Raw genomic sequence first — 24,900 nt, forward strand, 5'->3', positions numbered from 1 at the left:
GCAGAGGGAGGGGAAGAAGCAGACTCCCTGCTCAGCAAGGAGCCCGACACAGAGCTGGATCCAGGACCCTGAGATCATGACCTGAGCCGAAGGCAGATGCTCAACCGACCGAGCCACCCAGGTGCCCCATTCTCACCCTCACTTTGATACTGTGCCCAGTCTGGGTCCTTTGCCAGGTCAGTTGTTCATTGGTCAGAATCCATGCTCCCCAGAGCAGCCTGAGCTCAGGCACTGCCTGCAGGCCCAGAGAACCCCCACAGAACTGTCCAGAAAGGGGATGGGAGCGCTAATCCAATTACCGCGTGCTTGGAAGAGGTCTGACACGGGGCCTGATGGCACTTGGTAAATATCTGTAGAAAGAATGACTTGCTGTATTATTGCTCCTTTTTGAGCTGTGACAAATCCCCCAGAGATGGGATCTCAGAGGCAGAACGGACAACCAGGACAACTCAAGCAAACATGAAGGGGCTGGGTTAGGCGCAGGTGGCCTGCATGGCAAAAAGTGGATGACCTGAGCTCTTGACCTGAGTGTTTCTTGGAAAGCCATTCAACGATAACAACAAAAATAATAATACTGGGTGCTACAGTGTGCAGAGGAGGGAGAGTCTCTTCTGACAGAGGCTCCAGACAGTAGTTTCAAGGTCACCTCTGGGATCCCTTGGAAAACTCAGGAGGAACCAGAACAGTCCAGCCTGCCTCCCTGCAACTCAAGAGCCCTCCAAAAGTGTGGGCCATTTGGGGGTTCTGGGTCAGACCGTCTTTGAGTCTGGGCCCCTTGAACTCGCACCTCTAAAGACAATCCCACAGCCCCCCACTAGGACGGCACACACATTCCATGGATGATCTTTGGTCCCTGTCTCAGCCTGGACAGTCAGAATGAAACACGGCATCCGGCCACTACCCGGTTCAGGCTCGCTGCTCTCTGGGGGCAGAAACCTTAAGAGGAATCCCAGCCCCAGCCAAGGAAAACATGAGTCCGGGCTGGCTAAGCCACGTGGCTCTCTCCCCCACAGCCCGTTCCCCTGCCCCCACCCTCTGGAGCCAAGGAGTTGTTTGGGTAACCCCAGGCCCCCTCCCATACTGCCTGCAGCCAGCATGGGCTTATTTCTTTGTCTCTGTATCTTCACGAGGCCTCACTGGACTGAGGGCCCTCCCTAATCCAGTCAAATCTCTTATTTTATTTTTATTTTCTAAGATTTTATTTATTTATTCATGAGAGACACGCAGAGACACAGAGGGAGAAGCAGGCTCCCTGTGGGGAGCCGGATGTGGGACTCGATCCCAGGACCCTGGGATCACGACCTGAGCCAAAGGTAGATGCTCAACCGCTGAGCCACCCAGGTGCTCTCAAACCTCATTTTAACTTAACTAATTACATCTGCAAAATTCTATTTCTAAATTAGATCACCTAGTGAGGTTCCGGGTGGACATGAGCTTTAGGGGGACACTACTCGACCCACAACAATGAACAACAATGTCGAATTTAACTATATCCGGTCAGGGAAGTCCGTGTCCCCTCACCCATCTGACTCTGGCTTCCAAAATTCTGCAGCTGTTGTCTGTTCTTCTGCTGTCTTTGTCCCTTTATTTTCATTTGGGAGGTACTGGAGGCAGGACCTAAGGTAGAAACAAGCCAGAGATTTGTTTCAATGACATGTTCTTGAATATAGCCAAAATATTATTATTTCTACATGAAATCAATATAGAAAATTATTCTTTTTTAAAGATTTTATTTTTAAGTAATCTCTACACCCAACAGAGGGCTTAAACTCACGACCCCGAGATCAAGAGTCACGTGCTCTGCCAATAGAGCCAGCCAGGCACCCCTAGAAAATTATTGAGATATTTTGCATCCTTTTTTCATACTACGTCTTCAAAACCATAGGAATTTGACCCTTTGGGTACATCTTGATTCAGACTAGCCACATCTGAGGCTCTATGGCCACATGAGGCTAGTGGCTCCCTTACTGAAGAGCACAGCTCAGGAGCAAGAGAAAGGGGCGGGGCCTGTGGCACACTGGGGACACCTCCTGGGGAGGTCAGTGGGTTCCGGGGGTGGGGGGTGGCATTTATGATGACTTCACCACCTCCAGGGGCTCTCCTGATATCTTTCATTTTGGAGATGGAGGGAAGGAGTCCCGTGGGGCAAACGCACAGGAGGATTTGTTCATTCACAAGGAGAATGATCACTACCTGGTGGCCCTCTCGTCTGTACATGTCATGCCACCCCTTCCCCATGGCACACTTCTTGGGGAGCTAGTCCTCGGGAGCCTGGACTCAAAACCAGGGACAGTCCTCATGGGGTATAGATTGAACATCTTGGGCAGCACCAGTGGGAGGCATCTGCCGCCCCCCTCGGCCCAGGCACACCCATCCCTGGGAGGAGGCAGCCAGACTCCCTCTCCCCCCCGTGAGGCAGTGGGAGCCGGGTGTGGCCACACTCTGGGGCCTGGCCCTTTTCAACACCCCCGCTGCAGACCTGGCCCCCTCAGACACGCATCTTTCCCTCTACACCTAAATTAATCTTGCCGGCCTGGGCCCGTTCTCTCTTTTTAAGGGCGATTTTGCTTCGGTCTGCTCCGTGTCTGTGTGTCAGTTTTATGGTCAAACTCTCAAAGAGCAACTTTATTCCCCAGGGAACGGGCTCCCTCATTTTGTTCCCTTGAAGTGTCTACAATTCTTTTTTTGTCCTCCTGGATCCTGCTCCACGGCCTCTGCGTTTTGTTTTGTTTTTTTTAAATGTATTTATTTTTGTTGCCTCTGTGTTTTTCTGAGAAATCCAGAAATAAAGGATCCAGAGCCAGAACAGAGCCCAGACGTGTCTGATCCACCTCTCAGGCTCTGGGGCCTGCACACAGTAGGGGTGCAGGGCCCCCCGCCACAGGATGAGCGGAACAGAGGCATCCCACCCACACTGCCCTGCCGGTCCTGGGGATCCAGGGACAGTCATGCCTGAGCCCAAGCGCCGGATGACGGAGTCTGCACGCCTGCCCTCGGGAGCGAGAACAAGTATGAGGGAGGAGCAACCTCTGAAGTTAACTCAGTTACCACCAGCGTCTTAAAGCTACAAATGACAAGGCTCTTGCTCTCTTGCTCCCTTTCTCTCTCTCTGTCTCTCTCTCACACACACACATCTTGAGAACCTTCCAATTTTTGTCTGCTGTGCACGGACTTCACAAAAAGTGACTCAACTTTACATAAGAATCTGAGGGGCCCAGGAGCGCGATGACTCACGGCCCTGAAATTTCCAGTGGGTTACACGTGTCTTCTTAGATGACTTTTAACATTTTATCTTTAATGGTTGTCAAAGAAAAATTTTGGTTTGGAGGCAGATTGGGGTGGGGATCCTGCCTCGGGGCAGGAGGGAACAGTTATGAGGGACGGAGAGAGACAGGCGCTGAGGACACGGCCCTCTCGGTGTCAGGCCTCAGGAGGTCCCACTGGGAATCCGGGACTCTCCTCTCGGGACCTCGGGGCATTTCGAGAAATTTCATCTTACACTCACCCTAACGAGAGCCAGCCCCTGGGTGTCCAGACAGGACTTTGAGCTGGGGAGGCCCACGGGCTTCGGGGTCACGGCCGACTAAAACGCCGCCGAGTGCTGTGGGGGCAGCGGCCCCCAGCTCTGGCCACACACACTAGAATCCTCTGGGGAGCTTTTAAAATCCTGACGCCTTTGTCACACCCCAGGCCAACTAAGTCAGAACCTCTGGGGCCCATAAATCAGAAGTGTTTTAGGTTTCCCAGGTGATTCCCGTGTGCAGCCCTTGAGGAGCCCCTGCTGGTTGGAGCACCTGGGGCCATTCTGCCCTGACTCTCAGAGGGGTGTTGGCCATGCCCTCGAATTCCAGGTTCAGTCAGGTGTGCTTCTCCAGGGAGCCTGAGAGATTCCCCCTTTTGCTCAGGCTGCAAAAAGCCCCAAAGGAAGCAATTCCCTGAAGGAAAGATTGGCGGCTCCAGAGAGCTGACGACCTGACGACTGGGTGGGCCTGTCAAAGGACAAGGCATAAGACTCTCCTCCAGGCAGCCCCCGGGAAGCTCAGAGGCCTCCACCCAAGCCTCACCCCCATCCCATCATGGGCCTGCACCAGAGCTGGGCCTCTGCAGCTCAGTCCAGCCCGAACCACCGATGGATGGCTGCCTCAGCCCCAGGAGAAAGTCACGGACCTCGGGCTGGCCCTTGGGGTCATGCCCAACCTTCCACCAGCCTTTTCCTCCTCTCCCTGATGCACAGGGACCCTGCCCCACCAGCCTGCCCCCACCAGCCTAACCACCCTGACTGCTCCTACATCCAGACTTGACCTCACACCCAAACATCCTTTGACCCACAAGATATACCGGGTCTTCACAACTCCCATTAAATGCACATGTTCCTGGCAGGAAAACTCCTTGGCATCCCACAACTCAGTGGGTATCCGCTGAGCCACACCTTTGCAGGTGCAGACAGCAGGTCGTCAGCCCTCAGATGGGGCGGTGGGACAGAAAGCACCCTGGCCACATCTCTCCCATCAGCCTCACCCACAGGGTCCTAGAGCCTGGCATTCCACACGTGGCCGCTTGACACATGGCCCTGATGTACCATCACCCACCTCACCTTCGCAGGTAAATGTGCCCCCCTCACCTATGTGTCAGGCTTAGCCTCCCCTCCAAGAGCAGGAAAGGTGGTTGGTCAGTCTGGGTCCTTCTCTGTCCAAGTTCAGTTTCATACCGTACGTCTGAAGGCATAGCATTTCCTCCTTCTGAGCCTCCTTTTCTTCATCTGGAAAATGGGATGATAAAAGCACTAGCCACGTAAATTTATTGCAAGGACTAAAAGACGTGATACAGGTCAAGAGTGTAATGCTTGGTACCTGGTAAGCTCTCTCAAGAAATGCTGCCATGATCACAGTGTGACTATGTATTTGGAAGCTCAGCTTGATTCCACGCTGGACTGTAAATGCCACGAGGGCAAGGACCTTGGCTACTTCCATGCTGGATGCCCAGCAGGTGCTGGCACCTGGGAGGGACTCAGGGAATACTAGTTAAACGAAGAAGGCAGGAACTATTATCATTTCTGTTCCTGCCATTGCCCTCATTGTCGGTATTCTTCTCATTTTTGCCATCGATATTATTCTTACGGGGCTCTTTCAATACCACCACCAGCTCTGAAGGTGCTAGACCCCTATCCCTGCCCCTCTCCATGGGCCTCGGGTCCCGGCCCTCTGCATGGTCCCAGCTGCCCGTGAGCATCTTTCCTCCTCCTCTGACCTCTTGGCAACCTTCTGCTTTGGGGCCACTGCTATCCTGTCTCTCACTGGGGAGCATGAACCAGAGACAGATGCGTATCTCTGAGACTCCATGCACCCAAGTGGACACCTTTGCAAGGAAGCCCAAATGCACATAGCCAGCCCCTTGGACGAGAAGCAAACTAGATGGGTGCCCCTAGTACTCACTGCCAGGCAGCTTTTCCATCCAGGGACCGAACTGTCACTCCAGTGGGAAGCTGGCTGAGAAGGGCCAGTTTCATGCTCTGCCCAGCTGGGTCTGGCTGGAAACACGGAAGTAGGCACCCAGACCAACCACACAGCAAACGACTCTTTTGACCCTAGGCAAATCCGGCCTACTCCTCTCCCTTTTCCCTCCATCTCTCTGGGGTAAGCAGACATCTCCCTTGCTGCAGCTCCAGGCCAGGGTTCGTGGAGAACTGGTGGCTCCTGGACCTGCACTCCCAGTGGTCTCTCTCTCTGTTGGGCTCCATGCTGCTGGAGGGGGCGGGGGGCAGGGCTGGACAGTCTTAGGGCAGGGGGTGGAGTGGGGTGGAGAGGTCAGGTCCCAGCTGCTCCTGACCCTGTAGCTCCTATTTGGCACCTAGGAAAACCACCCCAGGCAAGGTTAAATGGCATAAAATGACAGAGTTGGGACCTACCCCACTTCCCAGGCCTTTTTCTAAAGAGGAGGGAGGGGCATCTGGGTGGTTCAGTGGTTGAGCCTCTGCCTTTGGCTCAGGTCATGATCCTGGGGTCCTGGGATTGAGTCTTGCATCAGGCTCCCTGAGAGGAGCCTGCTTCTCCCTCTGCCTGTGTCTCTGCCTCTCTCTGTGTGTCTCTCATGAATAAATTAATAAAATCTTTTAAAGAAAAATAAACAGGAGGGAAAGGCGGACCTAAGCCCAGATACCCGGCCTCCAGGTATTCCTGTGCTGCCTAAATAGAACCGTGCCAGGTTGCTGGGTAAGTGGGAAGTCTAAGGGCAGAGCCCCCACCCCCCAGCTCAGAATCCAGTCTTCACAAAGAGTAGTTAGGAACATTTTAGGAAAACAGAAGGATTTTTCTTCAAAAAATTCACAGGGTGTCCCAAATACCCCTAACTCCCTCCTTATGTGTGTAGCTGTGATAATGCTACCTATGACTCCGGATCTTACTCAAACCTTCCGTGATCTAATTTGTACTTTCTCCCGGGGCCACTCAATATGCCCCAGGACTGCCACTGGTTAGCCCAACCAAGGACTGTCCTCACGGAGCCCACACTCTGGTTAGCTGTCATGTTTGTATCAGCAATTTTCACATGATTATAAAGTTGACCATCTTTGATAAGTCTCCCCTTTCTCTTTACTCAGAAGAGCCCTGCAGGCCACATTTCTTTGGGCAATTTTTCCTTTCCTAAAGTCTATTCCATGAACCTCAAGCTTTGTGAGATGATAAATGGTGTTATGTAAAAAAAAAAAAAAAAAAAAAAAAAAGAGAGAGAGAGAAAGAAAGAAAAAGAAAAAAAAGAAAGAAAGAAAGATCTAATAACTTTGGGAAATACTGAGTTTTAAAAACGAGTGTGTTTTTTTATTATTGCCTGATTCTGAGACTTTACTAAATACATTAGTAGAAGTGGACAGAGTGTTTTCCAAACCTTTTTAACCACTCAACATTCTTCTTTACTCAGAGGATGCCATGTGACCGGTGTTCCATGGTCTAGACTTTGGGAAATTCTCCATTTGTTAGGCTCAACCTAAAAAGCAACCATTCTCATTGGCTTGTCATATAGGTGGTAGGATGCTAAATAGAAGGGTCTGTAGGGCAAGTAGCAGCTATTAAAATGTTTGGTGGCAAACACGGGCTCTACATTCAATAGGTTTCCCAAATGACCCCTTTCAGATGGGCTCCAAGGTCTACAGAGAGCTTTTCCAGTCCTCATGAGTCCCTTTCTCAATGGAGGTCCTGAGAACCTTAGGCCCAGGATAAGCACCATCACCAGCCACCATCTTAAGGTAACTCAGGGGAAGTCAGAGCTTTCTGTGTGGCAAGGTGATGAAAACACTGTCATAGACCACTTCCACACCCCCGAGATCAGGGAAATGGAGAAGGAAGGAACTGGGTCTACAGATTTGTTGAATGAAGTAGAAATGCCATAAATATCCAACAACAGGGGAATCATCAGGTAGATGGAGGCACGCGGCCTCTTTGGAACAACGTGAGTGCATAACACATGGAAAGATTGTCATGCTACAGTATTAAGTGGAAAGAGACCGTAATACAGAAGAGGAAATTGTTAGTTTACAAATGGTGGCTGAGTCTTCAGGGAGCACCTAGAGTTGGCCCAGGACCGGCAGCCTCTTTGGGTGTGAAATGCGAAGCCCCCAGGGAATGGCCTGGATGGGCTAAAAGTGTGGAGGGGGGCCCACTGAACTGGATAAGACAAAAGAAATAACAGTAATTTGAGAGTTGGAGCTGGCAGCTGGAAGAAAGAGAGAAGCTGCCAAGGGGAACATTCAGACATTCAACACGTATCTGTGTGAAGGAAGGGCCCTGAGGGGCGAGGAGTCTTAGGGAGTGTGTAACATTCTCTTTAAGGAATTTGCTTTATTGTCACATGAGGTCATCTCCCTCTCTACCCTCAAGTCTGTCATACATGACCAAGGCAGTATATCCCAATGCCAAGAAAAGATGGTACACGGGAAAGCTGAAGCAAAGTGGCACCCCCAGAAATCCTCAGAGCTGCAGGGGGCCCTATTGGGTGTGCACCATCCCTGGTATAACCAGCAGGAGCCCAGCAGGAGACAGAAGGCATGCTCAACAAGGATAATGGGAGAGAGTGGGATAAAAGGACTATTTATGAAGGTGTGGCTGCAGACACCCCAAGGGCTGGTAAGGGTCCTCCCCTCCCCTGCACTGTTAACTCCACTAGGCCTGACAGGGATGGGACAGAACCAGCTGGGGCTGTCTGACAAGAGCTGTGACCTTCTGGAGGGCCCCGGGGACCCCAGAGGGAGGGAGCAGAGGGAATGAAAGTATGGGCTAAAGTGTAGCTCCCCCAAACCACATTCAGGCCCTAATACCCAGTATCTCAGAACGTGAGTCTACTGGGGGACGGGGCCATTACAGAGGTGGCTGAGTTAGGATGGAACTGAAACTTAAATACACAGAGATGTCAGGGGCCCCCAAGGGCCAGAGCAGATGGGAGACGCAGAGTAGACCCAGAGGGACAGACAGACAGAGGAAAGCCCCCTATCTGGAAGGGGTCAGTTGAGCCAATTTAATGTACCGTAAGAATGGGCAACTGAGGCTTCTGATGCCAGGTTCATGAGTAGGATGCAGGATGGTGGGGTGAAAACAGGACAGCATTTGGACCAAGATTGGAAAAAAAAAAAAAAAAAAAGGAAAAATAACATTTAGCAGTTATGCAGCTGTGGCTTTTTTTTTTTTTTTTTTTCAGACTTTTCTTTATTGATATGGCCAGGTTGTTTTTAGACTAAAAAGAGACAATTCGGAGGCAGACTCATCAGAAGAAAAGCTTAATCTAGCTTGGAGAACAGTCATTAGGGGAACGGGAGTGAGGCCATGGGGGCAGAAGGGTGGGGGATGAGGGCAGACAGACCCCTTGATATTTTCTTGTTTTGTTTTAGGTAGGCTCCATGCTGAGCGTGGATCCCAACGTGGGGCTTGAACTCAATGACCCTGAGATCAAGATCTGAGTGAGATCAAGAATTGGATGCTTAACCAACTGAGCCACCCAGGTGCCCCCTCTCCTTGAAATATCTTAAATGCCACCAGAAGAGAGGTGCCCAGGTCTCCTGTGTGCATCAGCCCCCTACTTGCATATGACAGGTCCTTCCCCCGGCCCTGGACTCCATCTCAACATGGGACACACTCAGACACAATTCAGAGAGGAGCAAAAGCATTTAGGGGAGCTTCCCTAAATGGCCCTCAACTGCTCGCTTCTGCCCCATAGTCCTGGGGTGCTGCGACTCATGGCTTCACCCAGGATTCTCATCTGAGGTCCGTGAGCACCATGGTGGCCCCCTGACCGTGTGAGACAGGCCAAGCCACTAGCTGCCCGCCTCAGCCCTTCCCCCTTCCATGACAGAAGCCCTCAAGCCAGCCTCCCAGCCAGCCCACTGTGCTGGCCCTTCTCTGGCTCAGCCGCAGGCCTTCTGATGCTTGGTTTTCTAGATCAGGAGGTGCTGATTGTCCTCATCAGGACTCCTCATGGAGACCTCCGGCTGGCCTAGATGGAGGAGCTCTGAAAACCTCCCTGTCCCCCTTATACTTGCTGACACATGCTCAGCTGATCCCGGAGCTCCCTTACCTTCCAATAATTAATCAAATGGAACCAATAATACAGGACTGCCTAGCTCACAGGGCCCACGTGTGCGCTGGATAAGAATCGGGACGTGTTCAGAACAGTGGTACATAAGCACGTCTGACAAACGGGGAGACTGCAACTAGATAACAAAGAACCCTGGGAGAGAACCCAGCTGGACGCCTCACTTACCGGATGACTCAAGGTCGTGATAGCAGCTCATATCTTTTAGACACTTACCATGTGCCCGATCTGACTCTCCATGTACCAACTCTTGTAACATGCTCGATCATTCCATGAGAGGGATGCTGTGCTTCTCCCCACCGTGTGGATGAGGACACCAGGACAAAGTGGTCACGAAACTAGCACACAGTCACACAAATAAATGGGCCACACAGTCACACACAAAAAAAAACGGCCCAGGCAGGATTTGAACCTAGGTAGACCCTAAGGCTGTGTTAGGAGTCACTGGTCTCAGTTTCCTCCTGACTGAAGGTAGCAGAGAAGGCACTCACTGCCTCCAAGGGAACAAGTTCCATTTCCATGAGCAAGAAGAAGGCCTCGTGAGAACAACAGGACAGAGCACATGACATCCCATGGAGCTCCCTGCCTTCTCCTGGCTGAGATCCACCCCTGTTCCAGGCTGATGAGGTTGGCTCTGGCAAGACCCCATCATCCTGACCTCCCTCAGACTCAGCTGGGCTCAGAGCTCCTGCGGCCCTGCCCTCCCCAGGGTATCTACTCATAGATTCAGCCTGTGAGCCCCTTAGGGAGAGATTAACTGTGAGTAAGAGCAGCGACAGCCCAGGTCCAATCTCCCCAGTCCTCCTCTCTGGGGTTGTTTGACTTGAGCACTTTGCCCCCAGGATATTAAGCAGAGACCTACTTGGTTAGGATGCATTAGTCAAACATGAGACACAGGCTGGGAGTCTTCTCCAGCACGAACGGTCTCTTCCCTGACCACTGCCTGGTCACCCCCAACCCCGCTATCCCAGAAAATGACAAGCATCTCCACGGTCCCAGCCGTCGGGCTTGGAGGTGTGTGTGGCAGGGGTGGGGGTGAGGATGTAGGCCTTTAATCTTTTTCTCTTGACAGAGAGAACTGACAGTTCCACATTAATCGGCTCCTCCCTCTCCAGGCAAAGAGCCGAGGTGGGAGACACCCAACGATCCATTATTAGAAAGCCAGAGGTCTCCAGCAGGCATCACGGAGTCTTTAGTCTTCAACTTGCATACACTGAGGGAGCACAAGACATTTTGAGGCAAAACTAGACCGTGGGAGCTTAATAATTCATCACATTGCGTGTGAAATATCTCATTATTTCAATTAATAGCACATACTGATGCAAGGCACCCATAAAACAAGCAGTGAGGGCCATTTATTGGACAAGCACTTTCTAGGATCATTTTATGTCTGCCTGAGAGAACACGCTTGCCGTAATGAGGCCTATCCAGCAAAACGGCCAGAATGCTGGAGGGTCAAAGTGGTTGTTATTTGAACCCACTTCAGGGATGTATTTGTATCTGAGGGGTGACTTGTTATGTGAAAAGCTAAAAGAGGGGGCCCAGTGGGACACCACTGGGACCAAGCAAGCCAGCTCTGGACCCTCTAACTTGGGGAAAAGAACTCACTTCTAGAACCTACCTATTTTTCAGCAAAGTAAGAAGTGGTAGAGACACTTAACTGCCATTAACAGAAAACCCAATTCAAAATGGTTTAGACAACCACAGGAAGTCCCAAGGTGGGCCGGCCCCAGCAATGGTTAACTTAGCAGCTCGAGGGCCCAGGTTCTTTCCACCTTGCTGCTCTGCTATCCTCATTGCTGTTGTCAGCTTCTGGGAGCTAGATGCTCATAGTGGCTGCAGGCACAATATCCAGAAGTGTGAGAGACCATCTCTAGGAGAAGGAGATGAGAAACCTTCCCCTGGAGCACCCTCAATAGACTTCCCCTTATATCTCATTGGCCAGGACTGGGTCACACATCCATGCCTAAGCCAATCACAAGCAAAAGGAATGGGACCACCATGATTGGCTGGCGCCAACCAGGACCCACCTTCTGAAGCTATGGATGGGCTGAAGCAGGAGGCTGGGGGCGGTGGGGGGGGCACAGAGAGTGGATGCTTGAATTAAATCCGGTGTGTTAGTGAGGAAGGAGCTAGACTCCAGCTGAGAAGGCCAACCCCAGGAGTTGGCATATGGCAGGCACCAGATGCATACAGTCATTTACCTCTAAGTGGTTTGCCAAAGGCCACAGGGCTCTAAGGGGCAGGGCCCAAACTGGAAACCCATAAAGGGGCAAGCGAGAGTGCTAAAGATACATTGGGCTTGTTCAGGTGTCTGCCAGGGCAGCCCCCATAAAGAAGGGCCCTCCTCTGGAAATGGGCTATTTTGTCATCCTGAAAGTGAGGGCCATTGCAATAGCTTTCTGGGCCTGGGTATGCCCCCACCCCCGCACACCGTGGTGAACCCACAAGTCCTCCCCCCCCCCACCCCGCCAACATCCAGCCAGCCCAGCTATCACACAGCAGCTGTGTTTTTCCACCTCTTCTGTACAAAATAACTGCAAAAAAAAAAGTCTAACGGTTTTTCCTCTGTCCACATTTGATTTATGGCTACAATTACAAGCTTTCCTTCACTCTGTCCGCGTGCCAACCGATATCTTTTGCAAGTCAGCAGCACTGCCCTCCCAGCGCCTCTCTCGAATGCCCGCCTTCTGAGATACCAGGCCCTGCCCGCGGCTCCCTGCCTGCCGCCGCCGCCCACAACCGGCTGGGTCTGGGCTGCCGGGGTTGTATCCGAGTCGGGTGAGAAGCTGAATGATCTCTTTCAACAGAGACCCTGTGAGACAGGAGAGGCTGCTCTCTCCACCCAACATCCACGTGGGATGGCTCAGGAAGCCCCATCTGCATCCAGGGTGGGGACTCCCTCCCCAAGGAGGTCTTCACCATATGCTTCCCAGAGTTCCCATTTTTAAGAACAGATAAACCTCTGGGCCATGTTTGGAGGTATCCCAGCTTCACTCTGGCCCCTTCTTGCTGCCCTTGCCTAGAAGAGCCACTCTGGAGTCAGGTCTCTGGGTCTCAGTCCTGACTCTACTTTTTTTTTCTGACTCTACATCTTGAACAAAATATTTGCCTCTCATGCAAATGTGTCCTGGGGTCCTTCTGTAAAATGGGGTTATAATGACAGTACCTACCATACAGAGCCGTTCTTGTATTAAATAGGCCTAGATTTAAATCCTTGGTCTAGCATTGGACACAGAGTAAGAGTTCTCTGTCAGTTTTTATTATTACTGTTACTCATGTTTATCTTCTAATCTAGAGTAATTGTGACCTCTCCCTGAGCATCTGATGCGGCCGGGCCCAACCCGGCTTGTCCCCACACGGCATTGGCATCGCCATCACTGCATCGAGGTGATTCTTACAACCACCCAGGAAAGACAACCTCCCCTGTTTTGCAAACGAGCAAACCCAGGCCTGAGCCACTAGGAACTTGTCCAAGTTCTTGCAGCCAGGAAGTGAGAGAACAGAGGTTGCAGCCCCGAGCCAGTGGGGTGCAGAGCTACCACTTTGCAACTACACCAACAGCCTTGCAGCTCCATTTTATCTGAGTAATACACATATATATTTGGGGGGAGGGTGGAATTTGGAGAAATCTGAGATGTGGGAAAAGAGTATAACCCAATCAGACTACAGTGCCACAGTTCCAGAGGTCACCAGGCATCCTGGACCTCCTCTGAGAAGGTAGGCACCGCAGCACCCTCTTGACCACCCACATCTGTGGCTTTTGCTATCTGCTACTGATTCTCTATAATGAGCCTAGACAACTTGGTAGAAAGAAAATGGTCTCCAGGGTCTTCATGGAAGCAGTCTGCCAAACAAACAAACAAGCAAACAGGCAAAAAAAAAAAAAAAAAAAAAAAAAAAAGCCAGGCAGGCATGTTAGGGCAAGGGATATAGGGATGGCCCTTGGCCCCAGAGAGTAAAAAAGTTCTCTCTGTTCCTTCCCACTGCCCTCCTAGGACAATTCAAGGATGTCATTTGGGTCAATGAGCTACTGGGTTGAGGTCACCGTCCCTGTTTAAAAGACCTGGTGCGTGAGGGCCCGGCCCCTTGCAGGCCAAGCCACAGCAGTGCTGAGCCAGGGGCTCCATCCAGGGAAGAAAGGCCCATGGATAGCTCTCCCTTAAAACAGATGTTTCTCTGTGGGTCCCCTCACCTCCCTTGTTGCAAGTAGCCCTAGACAAGTCTTTCTTACACCCTCTTCTTCCCTCAGGGCCCCCTACTCCATTCAGACAAGGCGAGGCTGCATCTGTTCTGGGAAGGCCATCTGGGCTGCGTAGACCCACCTGCAGGGGCCCCCACTGCCTCTGTGCGCGGCCTCTGCTAACTTGAGACCTGGGTGTGCCATCAAGGGGAAGAGACCCTTGGGTCCAGGCCTCTGGGACCTGACTCCCTAACGAAAAAGGCCATTTGGTGTTGCTGCCTAAGTCTGGAGTCAAAGCTCCAGCCAGCAACAATGTATCCTATTAACTTCCCTTTACCGGGATCCCTGGGTGGCGCAGTGGTTTAGCGCCTGCTTTTGGCCCAGGGCGCGATCCTGGAGACCCGGGATCGAATCCCATATCGGGCTCCTGGTGCATGGAGCCTGCTTCTCCCTCTGCCTATGTCTCTGCGCCTCTCTCTCTCTCTCTCTGTGTGTGACTATCATAAATAAGTAAAAATTAAAAAAAAAAAAAACTTCCCTTTACCTTTTGTTGGGAGAGGTTTGAGTTCTTCTGGGTCCTCTGATCTAACACCCATCTTATGGCAATCTCCATCTTACTGTGCCATCTAGAGTGGGTGCTGGTAGCTATACTGAAAAAAAAAAAAGAAGAAAAGAAGAAGAAAGAAGAAGAAGAAGAAGAAGAAAGAAGAAGAAGAAGAAGAAGAAGAAGAAGAAGAAGAAGAAGAAGAAGAAGAAGAAGAAGAAGAAGAAGAAGGAGAAAAAAAATGGAAGGTTGGCGGTGTCCTTGAGCCTCCGGAGATAAAAAAGTTATGTCTTTGGCCCTTGGGACTTTGCAGCTGAAAAGCCAAGTCCTGCCATGTGGCCCCTTCAACCCCAACAGCACTTAACTCAGGAGGGAGACAAGGCCAAGAGAACTGGAGGCTGGAGGACAGATGATGGGGGAGCTGCTCCAATGGAGAGGTGGGGAGGGAGAGTATGTCTTGTGCCTGGGGTGCTAACCGGCCCCTGGACTTAGATCAGACCCTTTCCTGTCCTAGAAAACCAGCTCTCTCGACAGCAGGGCCACTCTGACAGACCGCCTGTGTCACACAGAAGCCTGGAGGGCATGACCTTCGGTCTTGGGGGTGAGGAGGTGATAGCCAAGGTCAAGATCCAGTTGGCCGGTGGGAATGGGTCCCAGGAAGGAGGTTGTGTCTGGGGATGCAGAACTGGAAGCAGAAGCCAGACCTGCAGTAACGGGTGCCTGCATGGAGGTGGTGTAGGCGCGGACGGGGCTCTGGAGAGAGGCCTGGAGGCCTCAGGGAACACAGTGTTCTCAGGAAACCACAGTTCCTGTTATAAAAACTGGCTCCTTGCCTTCGACAAACTGCCTTATTCTGACTGCATGGCCTCGGTGCTGGTGCCTTCCCCATGCAGAGCATGAGGGAGCCTCGCCTCTGTGAAGAGCCCCTGCTGGCACAGTGCTGCACGACGCCCACCCTGACCCCCTCGGGGGGCAGAGGCTATGTCTCCTTGGACAAGGAGCACCTGGAGGTGAGGGCCAGAGGCCGAGCCCCAGGCTACCCCTCAGAGGGGCTGTGGCACAGCCCCCAACAAACTCAGATTGCAGGGCCCCTGTCTTCTTGTCCCACCTGAGTCACTCACTACCTGGACATGTTTGGGCAGGAGGTGTACTTCCTGGGACCTCAGTTTTCTTGCATGTAACAATAATACTGGATCTCAAGGCCCCCTTCAACTTCAAGGTTCTAGAATTCCACTGTAGAACCAGTTGGCATCACATTGACACTTGCTGTGTATTCCTACGTTGGTTTATATCTGTGTGTCCTACAGGCTTCCACGGTAAGAAAAGTGCAGTCTTTCCTGAGGAAAGGAGCCTCTGAATTATATTCAATCCAATAAACATTTTGTGGGCCATGCCATGTGCCTGGCTCTGAGCTCAAGGAGCTTCCCTCCAGGAATTCTTAGTCCAGTAGGGGAGACCAGACAAAGACCTCCCTGAGATGAGGGTAAAAGAGCAGGTCAGGGAAGAAAACATTTTCCTGGGTCAAGGAGGTCAGGGAAAGTTTTGCAGAGGAGATGGCTGTATACAGGGTTTTGAAGGATGAATAGGAGTTCAACAGGCAAACCAAAACGCAAAAAAATCCTGTAGGCAGAGGGAACAGACTATGCAAAGGCACAGACGTATAAAATGGCATGGCACAGGGAAAACTGCAGGGTTTGACATGGAATGAAGATAAAGTGAGGAGGGACACCAGGCATGAGGCTGAGGCTAAGTGAGAGCAAAGCATGAAGTGGGTAGCCTAAGGAGCTCATGCTTTATCCTGAGAGCAGTAGGGAGCTACTGGAGGGTGTTAGGTAGGAGAATATGATATGAAGATCTGTTTCTCAGAAGAAAAAAAAAAAGTACAGTGTGGAGGACAGATCAGGGGCAGGGATTGATGGGGAGAGACTGGGAGCAAGGAGAGCTACTGGGAGCTACTGCAATAGTCCAAGTAAGAAGCTAGGAGGGCTTGATGACAGTATGATGGCAGGAATGGAGAGGAAGGTGTAGGATCAACAGCCAACCAGGAGAGAGGCAGCAGGAGCGGAAAATTCACCAAGGTACCAGAAAACCAGGTCGGTGGGTTTCATAAGAGAGGCAGGTCTACTTTTGCACACCCAGTGAAGCTGTTCTCAAAGGGAAGCCAGCCTGTGCTCCTGCCACTTCCTCTCAGCACACGTGCTCACTCCCAGGGCTTTCCTGGTGGGACAGTCTGTGACCCCAGACTTCAAACAGCTTTTTGGGCGGTGCCTGGGTGGCTCAGTCGGTTAAGCATCCAACTCTTGGTTTCAGCACAAGTCATGATCTTATGGGTTGTGGAATCGAATCCCGCATCAGAATCCGTACTTAGTGTGGGGAGTCTGCTTGAGGATTCCCTCTGCCCCTCCCCTCTTTTATTCGCACTTTGTCTCTCTAAAATAAATAAATCATTCTTAAAACAAATAGCTTTCTGAGTTCCAAACAGCCTTCCTCCTTCCTCTGTCCCAGAGGCCCAGAGTTCTGGTTCCCATGATGAAAGGCAGGAAGTTAAGGACCTGGTTGAGAGATGAGGGATCACCTCCCCACAAAGTCCTGCCAGTCCAGCAACTTCCAGTCGTGAGGTTCCTCTCCCCTAAGTCCCCCTGAGGATGTGTGGTTCTCAACAGGGGCAATTAATTAATCAGTCTTGAGATGTTCCTCATTGTAGTGATGGGGACCTGGCACCTAATGGGTAGAAGGCAGCTATGCTGCTAAACAACCACATGTGCACCAGCCAGTCCCCACAACAAAGAATTACCCAGCCCCAAATGTCAACAGTACCGGGGCTGAGAAACCTGCTGGAGACAGGGGTGCAATGGGTGTCCCTGCCCTCAGGAGCCAGAAGGAGGCTAGATGCTCCAGCAGGGCTCCCAGGAAAGTAAGAGCAGTCCTCACATTAGCAGGAGCTAGACCATTTCCCCGTGGCACAGGGATGTGGCTCAGAGGAGCTGTGAGCAGCCCAGGGTCCCTCCAGAGCCCACTCCCCAGCCTGCTGGGCCAAGCCGGTGGTGTGCCCAGAATAGAGTCCCAGAAGATCCCCGAGGCCTCTCAGAAGGGCAGTGCCTGCCTGGGTTTGAGGGGCTCCTTCCTTCTAACCCCAGTGTCCCCCCTCCCAGTATGCTAGGTGAACTGTTTTTCTTCTCTGGAACTTACAGCGTGTTCAGACGTCTCTGACATCGTGGGCCACAAGGGCCCAAGGAGGAGTCTGTCAGGAGCAGCCCCAGCCGCTACTCCCACCCTCACCCCCACCCTCCCCTACCCCTCCCCACCCCCCCAACCCTGGCCTGGCTCAGGTTTGAGCAACATAGTCAAGACGCAAAAATCCAAAGCAGGGCTGTCTCCAGCGTGTGACTTCCGCCCACTGAGGCTCCCTTTTATCTACTTATATACCAAACAGGTCTGCATTTGCTGCCAGTTTAACCCTTGCCCCCACTCCCAGCTCCTCCATCCCTCTCACCCCCCACCCTGCCCTTGGGCCCCTGCCCTGTCCACCCCTCGACCCCCGCGACCCCTGTGTCTGGCTGGCCTCTCCCCTCCTGTGCCAGGAGCCCTCCCATCACCCAGCCGGAGTGTGGAAGCATCTGCCGGGGGTTAAGGACCTGTCTGCTCCGGGGAGGAAACTCCAGGAGGGCAGTTCCTGCCCGGGCTGAAGCACCGACCCAGCCAGCTGGACTGTCAGGCTGGGAATCCAGCTGCCCCCTCCTGCCCCGTGACCTCCGGCCAGCACTGCCACCTGTCTGTGCCTGTGTTCCCCTCTATGTAATGGGGGTGGCAAGGGCCATGGTGAGGACTTCCAGCTGCGGGGCGCCGGGAGCTGCGGGGTACGGGGAGGGGTATGGGTGCATTGGTGCTTCCTGATGAAGCCTGGGCAGCAGTCCTGCACACACACACACACACACAGGCTGCCCACCAAGGGGCCTGTGCAGGGGTGAAGACCATTCCCCACCCCCCTGCAGAGGCAGAGCCAGCCTCCCCCACTCACCGCCCAGGCCACCCAGGCTGTGTCTGATACTGGACCAGATAAGGTAGAGAGGGTTTTGCCGGCATAGGCACCATTCTGAGGAAGAGACAATTAGCTCTTTGCTGGAAATGTACAGTTGCAGGGGTGGGGGTGGGGGTACCAAAGCCTGGCCCTGTGCCTGCTCCACTGCCCAATCCCTGGAGCCGGGTCTCTGTTCCCCAGGCCAACTCCTCTCTCACCCCAGGCCTACCTTCGCCATCACCACACCCACAGCCCCTCCGAGGATTCTGAGCCTGCCTCTGGGCCGGGGGGGTGGGGTGGGGTCGGGGGCACCTCTGGTCTGAGGCTGAGGAGCCTGGCCTTCTGCTCAGGCTGCCCTGTTTTCCATTTTTTTCCCTGTTCACTGCATGGTCCTCATCGGCCAACATATAGGATTTCTACCACCAACATCATAACTTTGTTCCCTTGCTTCCCACCCCAGGACACAGCACAGGGCCCCTTTCATCAGCTTTGCCCCTGGAGGCACTGTGCCCTAGTCCACCTTCCCAAATCCTGGGGCTCCTGTCCATCCCCAGCCTGCCCACCCTCCCTCGGCACCCTCCCTCAGCCACCTTGTCTTTATTCTTCACTCCCCGGAAGCTGGAAGCTGGCCCGTAGGAGACCACCTGCCCCCAGGGTATTGGCCCTGCGTGATCCTGTGTGGGGGAGGGAGAGGTCCAGTCTAAAAAGCCCTCCAGGGGTCTTGACATCAAGCCAAGGAAACTGTGTGTGGGTCCTGGTTTTGAAATTATCTACAATTAGTGTTGCTTTTGTTATTTAGCACTTTTTCACCAAAGTGAAGGGCTCGTTTACACCTTGCAACAACCTGGCAGTTAGAGATAGGCCGGGTTTAAAGCTTTTCTCGTGAGAGTGTCCCCAATGGGGAGTCAAATGAAGTCCCAGACTTCTCTGTCCACCGAGGGTTCCCATTGCCAACATTTATTAACTGCTACGAAGGATGGGAAATAGGATGCGACTGCCCCCTTTTCAAACAGGAGATGCCCTGAAGGCATTGCCTGTGGCTGCCTCAAAGGTAAGGATCACACCTGCTCCAGACCGGAACATCTCCCAGCAAGGCCCGGCCTCCCCTTCTCCAGATGCCGCACGCAGCCCACCACAGAATTACCTGAGAGCCCCCGAGTCGCTGCCTTTCCTGGCTGACTGATGGGCAGAGCAACCGAGGGCGCATTTCCCTCCAACAGGGTCCTTTATTTGGTTCTAGGGATGACCTGACTGTGGGCCCCTGGGGCTCACCGGCTGGAGGAGTCACTGAGGGACGACAATACCGCCACACATCTGGCCAGACGCCCTCTGTCTTTATCGGCACCTCCTCTGTGCCCGGAGATGAGCATGGCTGTGGCAGGGCTCACACAGTGGCAGGTGCCCAGCCCGCAGCTCAGCACAACATGAGAGTGGCTCTTCCCTGTCTCCTCGCCTATCTGGTCAGCAGCCACTAGAATTTTCATCTCCGCTTGACCCCAGCCCGGCCTCTCCTTTTGTTTCTCACTACCATGAGTCCCAAAGCTTGGAGGGACCAGGGTTGGAAGGAGATGTGAGTAGAGGTCCCCATGGCCAGCAGACTGGGTCTCCTTCCAAATCTGCTGTCACAGGCTGCTCCCTCGGATCCCCCCTCCCCCCTTCTAGATCAGGAGGTCTGAAGATAGGCAGTCCTTCAAAGCTAACCTCAGATCTCACCTCTTCCAGGAAGACTTCCCTGATTCTTGCCATGGGGCTGTCCCCCTTCTCAGAATTCCTGGGCAAACAGAATCTGTATTAGAAACCGGCGGCAGGCGATGTCCTCTAACCAGTGTGTGGAAGTTGCTGGGGCTGTTTTCAAATGCTCTGGCTCTCTCTCCTTCTGGACACCTGGAAAGGGTGTAAATCCGCACCCATCTGAATCCAGGTCGGGCTGTGTGATTTGCCACGTGAGTGGAAATGACAGGTGTCACTCCCAGCAAGATAGTTTTACAGTCGGTGTGTGTTGTGCTCGCTTCGGCAGCACATATACTAAAGTCAGTGTGTACTTTTCCATGACAACTGTCAAAGTTCCCAATGATGGCTCCCCGAGTCCCTGACTGACAGGAGAGTGAGTTCCTACAGACCTGTGATGATATGTTGTTGTGACCAAAAAATAAACTTTTGTTGTGTTAAACCACTCAGATGTTTAGAGCTGTTTGCCACTGTAGCATAATCCAGTCTATCTTAATTGGTCCACCGTCTGAACAATCAGGATGTCCCACTTGACCAGCTTGAGATATGGAATATGATCATGGTTCCTTACAGTTTTCTTTCAAATTATAAAAACCTTTGATTCTTATCATCTTTTTTTAAAGAATTTGTAAAAGATTTTTATTTATTCATTCATGAGAGACACAGAGAAGCAGAGACATAGGCAGAGGGAGAAGCAGGCTCCCTATGGGGAGCCTGATGTAGGACTCGATCCCAGGACCTGGGGATCACACCTTGAGCCAAAGGCAGACACTCAAACTCTGAGCCACCCAGGCATCCCTGATCCTTAAAATCTGTCAGTGGCTGTGTTCACTGAAGCCACTAGCTGGGGAGTGGGCTCTCAAGGTACATAGGGGACCCTCTCTCTGGAGTCACTGTAGGCCATAGGGCTCATGCCAGGCTGGACCTGAACTCCTGGTTCTGACATTCTTTCATTACATAGACATCAGTCGAGAGCATGCTCATCCCTCTTGGTCAACTGGGCAAGCCTACTACTTTTGTCTCCTTTTATCTTCACAATGACTTTTATGTCAGAGATATCTTGGTACTTCCCTGCTGCTGGGATACTCCCAGGACTATCGGGTCTACCCTGATTTGGTTCAGTACCTTAAACCCTCAGAAAGAAGGGTGAAAGAGCAGATCTTCACTCTCCTAAAAGGGCCACAGTGGGACGCCTCGCTGGCTCAGCAGTTGGGTGTCTGCCTTTGGCTCAGGTCATGATACCAAGATCCGGAATCGAGTCCAGCATCAGGCTCCCCGCAGGGAGCCTCTTCTCTCTCTGCCTGTGTCTCTGTCCCTCTCTCCATGTCGCTCATGAATAAATAAATAAAATCTTTAAAAAGCGGGGGGGGGGGGGGGGGGAGGTGCACAGGCTTAGTATGCACATTTATCCACCATAGCCACTACCACTTCATCAAGCAACTGCCAAGTCCTTATCTCTGTGACCACGGGAGAGAGTGACACAGCTCTATGTGCCCACAGAGCTGGACTCAGGCCCAGATGGATCAAAATACCCAGCCACACCTTCTCCCAGAACCATGGGTGACTACTGACCACACACTTGGGTATCTGGCTGCCCAGAACTGTGCCAGCCTGCTCTAGAATGCAGCAACATCTTTTCTAAATGGAAGCTTGGCCCTCAAATGGCAGTCCTCCCCTGCACCCCCAGCCCAGGATAAGAACGTAAAGCCCCCCTTCCTGAAGCACTTGGCAGGTGACTCTTGGCTCCTGGCTAAACAGCCAGCCTATGGCATGTCCTCATCACCCTTGAACATCACAGGGCCCGAAGTGAATGTGGGATAGACACTGGTGGCAGGGAAGGAACCTGAGCCTCTGGAGCCACGCTTCCAGGCACAGCTGAAGAGACTCAGGCTGCCAGCAAGGACCAGAGCAGCTTCTCCCGCCGTGGCCAGCCGTGAGCCGGGCCAGGAGAGGAAGAAGGTAAGGATGCGGCAGGGGGTAAGGGGGCTGGTGGGGCCCAGCAAGGCTGCTGTGCCCCAGATGTGGTAGGACATGGCCCCACAGCCCAGGACCCTCTCTGGCCCTTCCTTTCAGCTGAAAATTTCTGCCCCTACACCCCCCACTGAGCTATCCCTCCCAACCCCTCTCCCCCAACACACCAACTTCACTTTGCACAACCAGCAGATTCCTGAAAGGATGCCAGGAAATTGGGTTTTGGGAAATCATAGCCTGTTCTGAATGCCCAGTGGGGAATGCTGTGTTGAAATACATCTTCTGTAAACCCTTTCATAAAGTCACACCCCTGCCGCCCCCACACCTCCCCCCCCCATGGCACAGACCAGGTGAGCGTCCCCAGGGGGGTCCATCTCCTAAGTTACTGAGCTGCTCCCCACCAGGCTCACCTGGGATGGAGGCTGAGGCCAGGCTGGGGGGGGATCCTCCACCTCAGAGAACATAAAGGACAAATAATGAGCCGTTTGCCCTTTGCCGCAGGACCTCAGGCCCCGCGGCGCTGTGAGTCACCGGGATGAGTCACCGTGCATTGTTTGTGCGGTGATCCTGGGAGGAAGCAGTGAGACTGCAGAAGTTGACTTTTCTCCTCTTGCTCCAGGGATGTGAGCTTACGTGTGTGCATGCCTGTGTGTACGTGTGTGCTTGGACCCCCCCCTGCGTGCACGTAGGGCAGCACGTACCAGGAAAATTGTGGTTTCCCAACACATTTGGGGTAAGAATGTCCTTCAATCACGAGCTTGTGTCTTAACACTAACAGGCCCGTGGGCTCTACAGGCATCAGCCTCTGGAGCCACCCCTTAGTGGTACTGGGGAACGTGGGCCCTGTCCCTTCCACACTGCACGCACTCTCTTTCTGGGGACTGTCCTCTGGCCACCACGCATCAACCTTGTCCATACAGGTGCCCCATGCTCCTGCACCCCGACACCATTCCCAAAGCTGAGAGCGGGCCAGGACTCGGGAAATGGGATTTAAGACCAAGATTCCAGCTTCAGTCCAACTGTCTCCCTTCCCAGAAGCCTAGCTGGGGCAGCGGGTGGCTGTTTTCCCCACTCTGGAGGCCGGAAAGCAGAGAAGCACCTGCTGGAGGGTAGGAAGCAGATGCCCAGAGCAGCTGAGAGCAGAGAGGCTTTCTGAAACATCAGCCCTTGGGCGCCTCTGCCCCACACATGCTGCTTCCCCGGCCCAATGCCCGGCCCCTACCACACCATGTCCTCACCCTACCAGACCAGCTCGGGGGTCACCTCCTTGGCGAGGCCTTTCCTGAGCCCCACGAGCAGGGCACTCCCTTCCTACTGTGGGACACCCCTTCTCTTCCTACTGATGGTTTGTCCTCCCTACCCCAACTGCCCTCCTTAAGGGCAAGACTGTGACTCATTTGTCTTTGTACACTTAGCTCACTGTGTTGCATATAATAGGGGCTCCATAAATACTCGGGCTGATGTCCCAAGGCCAGTGTTGACCTCGACTCCTCGGTTTCCACAAGTGGGTGAAAAGAGTGAGGTTTAACCTCGGTGTCTTCTGCTTCTAGGAAGCCTGAATTCTCTTTGGCTTACAGGGTTGAGAGCAGCCAGTCTCCTTCAGATGCTTCCCCCCACCCCCCCCCCCGCTCTTCCCTAGGGAAACCGAGGCAGGAAAGCATCTGTTTTCTGGTCTGGGGAGTGTTCTGAAGAACAGGAACCCTGCAAGCAGATGGGCTTGTTTCTGAATTGGTCCTGTGGCATTTGGCTATCAGTAGCCAACGCCCCCTGGAGCTGGCTTCAGGGAGCTCTGTTTAAGGAATCAATGGGTATCTTTATAAAATCTTTTTTGAGGGAGAGAGGGATGGAGAGAGACAGAGAGAGAAGAGGGTCAGACGGAGAGGGAGAGAAAATCTTAAGCAGGCTCCATGCCCAGCACAGAGCCCAACACGGGGTTCAATCTAACGACCCTGAGATCATGACCTGAGCCAAAATCAAGAGAGGTACCCAGGCGCCCCCAGGAATCAACAGAGTCTTAAACCGAGGATGAAGGTCTTAGAAATCTCTCCCAACATGTTCTACACACATGTGGGTACCCACACATTTTTACAAATATGAAATCAAACTGTACCTCCACTCTCTTGTGACCTGTTATTTTCATTCAACAATACACTGCAAACATTTTTTCATGCCAATAAACCTAGATCTAAAGCTTCATTTGTTGTTGGTAGTGTTCCCATCGTAAGGACACATCAGGGTTAGATTCATGTGCCCTGCTATTGGGCACTTAGCTTATCTGTCATTTTTACATTGAAAATAATGCTGTGAATGAATACTGTTGTACATGCATCCTGACAATCTCCACCAGATACGTTATTTTCAATAGCCTAGCTATGCTAAAGGGTAAGGATTAGGGTTTTCACAGTTTTTTGCTGTATAACACCCATCTGCTCTCCAAGAATAGATTGTACCAATGAAACTCCCCCCACCTCCAGCAGTCTATATTCCTCACACCTTACCACTCCCATCATTCTGCAAGTGGTTTTCAAAGAGTCAATCAGCCATAAGAAATCAATTTTTCCCTTCCCTGCTTAAAATAAAGCTTTGCAGCAATCAGTCATAAACAAATTCTTCCTGGGGCACCCAGATAGCTCAGTCAGTTGAGTGTCCGACTCTTGATTTCAGCTCAGGTCATGATCTCAGGGTCATAAGATCAAGCCCCATGTCAGGCTCCATGCTCAGCAGGGAGTCTGCCTAAGATTCTCCCTCTCCCTCTGCCCCTGCCTCTGTTCGCACACGCACTCATACACACATTCTCTCCCTCTCTTGCAAATAAATAAAATGTTTTTTAAAAAAAACACAAAACAACGAAAGAAAGAAATTCTTTCCTTCCTGCTTAAAATA

The 24,900-nt window shown here is 52.4% G+C and overlaps 1 long non-coding RNA gene across 3 annotated transcripts; it reads right to left on the minus strand.

The window, feature by feature from the left end:
• Window positions 1-1,088: 1,088 nt before the first annotated feature.
• On the minus strand, window positions 1,089-22,654 carry LOC112671685 (uncharacterized). Of its 3 annotated transcripts, none has more exons than XR_004803143.2 (7): window positions 15,425-15,519; window positions 14,301-14,401; window positions 6,880-6,978; window positions 5,433-5,847; window positions 4,851-5,017; window positions 4,622-4,759; window positions 1,089-1,617 (listed from the first exon to the last, which is right to left on the minus strand). It is a non-coding gene; the product is annotated as an uncharacterized LOC112671685 (long non-coding RNA). The 3 variants fall into 3 exon arrangements; XR_004803139.2 differs by having other exon boundaries at window positions 1,090-1,617; window positions 14,301-14,406; XR_003143811.3 differs by lacking the exons at window positions 4,851-5,017; window positions 5,433-5,847; window positions 6,880-6,978; window positions 14,301-14,401; window positions 15,425-15,519 and adding an exon at window positions 22,428-22,654 and having other exon boundaries at window positions 1,140-1,617.
• Window positions 22,655-24,900: the final 2,246 nt, after the last annotated feature.

Source organism: Canis lupus, chromosome 10 (genome assembly GCF_003254725.2).
Source record: "Canis lupus dingo isolate Sandy chromosome 10, ASM325472v2, whole genome shotgun sequence".
Classification (NCBI taxonomy): Eukaryota; Metazoa; Chordata; class Mammalia; order Carnivora; family Canidae; genus Canis; species Canis lupus.